This window comes from Nycticebus coucang, chromosome 2 (genome assembly GCF_027406575.1).
Source record: "Nycticebus coucang isolate mNycCou1 chromosome 2, mNycCou1.pri, whole genome shotgun sequence".
Lineage (NCBI taxonomy): Eukaryota > Metazoa > Chordata > Mammalia > Primates > Lorisidae > Nycticebus > Nycticebus coucang.
The window spans coordinates 41,887,675-41,892,707 of record NC_069781.1 but is presented as its reverse complement, the minus strand read 5'-3'; the positions used below and the strand labels follow the sequence as shown (position 1 = coordinate 41,892,707).

The window sequence follows — 5,033 nt, the reverse complement described above, 5'->3', positions numbered from 1 at the left end:
TAAAAAGATCAAGAACAATGTACTATGCAAATAGTAAGAAGACTGGAGAGACTATACTAATATCAGTAGCCTTCAAGAAAAAAGTATTACAAATATAAAGAGGGCTTTCCTTAATGATAGAAGGTTCATTGATGTAAGTATATGCATTTAATAACCGCTTCAAAACAGGACCTTGCACCTGCTGTCCCTCTGTTTGGAATACATTATCCTTCATGCGTCTTTCAGTTCATTCACACTTATCCGTCAGCTCTCATGTCACTTCTTTGAGGAATCCTTCCCTAATCTTCCTGCCTAGGTCAATATCCCTATTGTGGCTTCTCACAGAGCCTCTCATATACAGCATTTATCTAAGATACAATTTTGCATTGGTTTTAAATCTGATGATTTAACATCTGTCTTTACTACTAAATCATGACTTCCATAAATGCAGAGATAGCGTCTGTTATCATTTTACATGCATGACACACAGCAGACACTTAATATTCATTTGAATGAAGAAAACAATAAATTTTATTTTCAATAAAATTTGAAAATTTTGTTACATTTATAAAAATTATGTTTTTTTTCCATTTATCTACCTATTAGGGGCATTGTTTATCTCATGTTAATTGGCCATTTATATATGTATATATTTTTTTAGAGTATAATGATCTGCTTTATTTGACAAAGATGGTAAATATTGCCTTATATGGTTTGCAAATTTGGAGACCATAAAAAGTGAACCATAACTTTCTTAAAACTTCTTCAAAGTTTGCACGCCTGGCAGATCAAAAGAGAGTAGGGCATAAGTTTAGTTCAGTTGTTTATAGATAGGCATTATTTCATTCCTGTTTGCCCCACTTGCAGACAAGGTAACTTGGAATAATTCTTTTCTTTTTTTTTTTTTTTTGTAGAGACAGAGTCTCACTTTAAGGCCCTCGGTAGAGTGCCGTGGCCTCACACAGCTCACAGCAACCTCCAACTCCTGGGCTTAAGCAATTCTCTTGCCTCAGCCTCCCGAGCAGCTGGGACTACAGGCACCCGCCACAACGCCCGGCTATTTTTGGTTGCAGTTTGGCCGGGGCCGGGTTTGAACCCGCCACCCTCGGTATATGGGGCTGGCGCCTTATTACAGACTGAGCCACAGGCGCCGCCCAACTTGGAATAATTCTTAACAAGCTATTTGATGGCAACATGGAGGACATAGAGCTCTAAGGCTAAAGAAACTTTTTCTTGTACTTGGTGTGTTAACTCTTCAAAAACTTCCTGGATTTGCTGTAGGAGCTTTGAATTCAGTTGCTATACTTCACCAAGAGTCATTCAATTCAATTCCTCTCTGCTGTAATGTGGATGCTGGGTTTGGACATTAGCCTGTGGACTAGAGCAGTGGTTCTCAACCTTCCTAATGCTGCAACCCTTTAATACAGTTCCTGTGGGTTGTGACCCACAGGTTGAGAACCGCTGGACTAGAGATTGTCTCTTCTTTTTTCTGTGCCCCCTTGTGACTATGAGGCCATAGTAGACTGTTATGGCAAAAAGTGGCACCCGAATCTTATAACATATGAAGTCCAAAGTCTGAATTTTCCCTCTGCTGCAAAATTCTTTGTGTACTGTGCATCTATCTATCCATTTTGCAGACTACTTCAGTATTTGAAAGTCAAACTGTGGGAGTAATTTTTTATCTGGCTTATGCCTGAAATTAAACAGGTGATGCTGGGAGTTATTAGAGCTTTCAAAATCAGACTCCAGATCCTTATTTCGTGCATACCATACAATCCAGTTTATCCTCTTACTCAAAATAGTCTTAACTTCTTTTTTTATTTTTATTTTTTGTAATTTTTGGCCGGGGCTGGGTTTGAACCCGCCACCTCCGGCATAAGGGGCCAGCGCCCTACCCCTTTGCGCCATAAGCGCCACCCTTAACTTCTTCATAAATACTTTTTGAAAGCTTAGATGGAGGACAATCCTGGTTTGCAATTAAATGGTATTTTTCAAAGCAGTCTTTAGGCCCCTTAATAATCTAGCCTGCAAGAGATCAGATTTCGGTATCCCCTCAATATTTAGCTCAAAACAAATGTGGCAGAAGGATAGTGTTTCTTTGTCTGGTACCAGTTTACAAACACTGCAAATGTTGTAATCATTCTAATCAACGTTTACAAACTGTTCCTCTTTGTCCATAGTGCCTGTCCCAGCTCTGCTGGCCGCCACCACCAGTTCAGGCTCCTCCACTATTATTTCCAGCCCGCAGCAGTGGAAGTGGTTGTAGCCTAATTGGCCATTTTTAGTTCCCTGACTATAACCACCTGGTCAATGCTTTGGCTCTTTTTCTAAGTAGCATTTAATTTACCAATTGATATGTGGAAACTCTTTGCATGCTATGAGTGATACCTTTTGTTATATGTGAGGAAAATGTGTTTACCCATTCTGGTTTTTCTTTTAACTTTGTTTATGGTATATTTCTTCTCAAACTACACCTTAGGGGCTGAGTGCAGTGGCTCATTGTAATCCTAGCACTTGGAAGGTGGAAGCGGGTGGACTGCCTGAGCTTACAGGTTGGAGACCAGCCTGAGCCAGTGCCAGACCTCACCTTTAAAAATAGCTGAGCCTTGTGGTGGGTGCCTGTAGTCCCAGTTACTTGCGCGGTTGAGGAAAGAGAATTGCTTGAGCCCAAGAGTTTAAGGTTGCTGTGAGCTATGACGCCACGGCACTCTACCAAGGGCAACAAAGTGAGACTCTGTCTCCCAAAAACAACAACAACAACAAAAAAAAACTACACCTTAAAATATTTTTATCTAATGCACTTGTTATTTTACTTACTAGTAATTTGTTTTGTGAATGATATGAGATAGGCTCTAACTTCATGTTTGCAGTTCTTTCTTTATTTTTATTTTTGCCTTAGAAACAAGAATGCAGCTCTTTCAATATTCATTTATTGAATATTCCATCCCCCCAAATGATATGAAATACTATCTGTGTCATGTACTAGATACACAAATCTACTATTTATGACCACTAATCCTATATCTGTCATCTATTTTGTTTATTTTTGCTCCAGTACCATATGAGATCCTTCTTAGTCCTGCGCATCTGTGGTTACACTGCTGGTCCTCACCCACTGCAGTGCTCTTTACGAGCACTGTTGCAAAGCAACCTACTGTTTGTTGCTTTGTTACTCTCACAGATACGATCCATCACCCAGGTTAACGCCTCGCAATGCCTACCCACTGCTTTCCATAACCACTTCCCATATTCTGTTCTGTTCTAAACGGATCCAGTTTTGCCCAGATGGTCTTTGATGACAGGAAACTGGAACTTTTGATAATTCTATCTGTACAAAATCCATGGTGGTGTCCTCTAAGCAGCTTGGAGATTCCTGTGGGTAACTTTCAGTCAGATGGGTAGACTCTTTCTCTGTGCCAAGAAATCAAAGCAGACAATAAAAATCTCCCTCACTGTTTCTGCACAGCTGAGCAGAGACACAGAAGAAAGTTAAAGAGTATGTTTTGAAAGCAACAGCACAGCACAGAGAGAAAAGAGCCACTCTTGGGAGAGAGGCATCAAATGTTCTGAAGAAAATGTACAATAGTTCCAGGATTTTAACAGCTCTGTCCAGAAGGAAAGCAAGAACAGGGATTGTTAAAGTCATGCAAATCTAGTTGCTGAAGACTGTACAGAAAGTGTAAAGTTTGAAGTATTGCAAAGAGAGATACAAAATTGACTGCAATTAATAGATCTGAGGTAAGAAACACACTACTCCAATCCAGAATCAGATCCAGAACGGAGGCAGAGGAAGAAGACAGGGAGCACATCAGAATAGATGGTCTTTTCGAAGCCCTACCCTACTAATGGTTTCACCGGTTTAAGAAACAATGGATATTAATGGTTGAAACACCAAGTATGTAATTTACAGTTCATTATTTATATACATAATTGTGCTTCAGTTGACTGGAGTAAACTGTGGCTCATTTGATAAAGTGATCTTTTTCCAGACAGAGTCTTAAGCTGTCACCCTTGGTAGAGTGCTGTGGTGTCATAGCTCACAGCAACCTCCAACTCTTAGGCTTAAGCGATTCTCTTGCCTCAGCCTCCCAAGTAGCTGGGACTACAGGCGCCTGCCACAATGCCCAGCTATTTTTTTTGGTTATAGTTGTCATTGTTGTTTGGCAGGCCTGGGCTGGATTTGAACCCACCCACTCCAGTGTATGTGGCTGGTGCCCTAGCCATTGAGCTACAGGTGCCGAACCTGATAGAGTGACCTTAATTCTTTCTTTCTTTCTTTTTTTTTTGAGACAGAGTCTCACTAACTCACACCCTGTAGAGTGCTGTGTCATCCCAGCTCACAGCAACCTCCAACTCTTGGACTTAAGTGATTCTCTTGCCTCAGCCTCCCAAATAGCTAGGACTACAGGTACCTGCCACAGCGCTGGGCTATTTTTTTTGTTGTTGCAGTTGTCATTGTTGATTTTAGCTGGCCCAGGCTGGGTTCAAACCTGCCAGCCTTGGTGTGTGTGTGACCAATGCCCTATCCAGATCTTAATTATTTAGATCCGTAGATTAAGATCTCTGAGATCTTAATTATTTCAAATTAGCTTTTTTTCTGTTGTCGTCTAAAGTCCTGAATAAAATAATTCATGATGGCCTTGTCACCAAGGCATAGGGAGGCTGAAAAATGCAGGCATAATTCTGGAGTCCAGCATGGGCAGCTGAAGAAATTTGCCCGCCTGTAGCATGAGACCTAAATAACACCTGTTCTTGTCTGAGCATATGTGTCTCCTCATGTAGTAGAATCTGTGGGTCTTATGGACATTTAAAATAAAGACATTCCTTTTGGAGTATACAGCTCCCCAACACATTACTGATGACAAGTTTTAAGATTTCTTGGCGGGCCAGTAGCTCAGTGAGTAGGGTGCCAGCCACATACACCCAGGGTGGTGGATTCAAACCTGGCCTGGGCCAGCTAAACAACAATGACAACTGCAACAACAACAACAACAACAACAACAAATAGCCGGGTGTTGTGGCAGGTGCCTGTAGTCTCAGGTACTTGGGAGGCT

The 5,033-nt window shown here is 41.1% G+C and overlaps 1 pseudogene; it reads right to left on the bottom strand.

Moving 5' to 3' along the window:
- Window positions 1–795: 795 nt before the first annotated feature.
- Window positions 796–2,157, bottom strand: LOC128575360 (protein EURL homolog; annotated as a pseudogene).
- Between the last annotated feature and the right edge of the window lie 2,876 nt (window positions 2,158–5,033).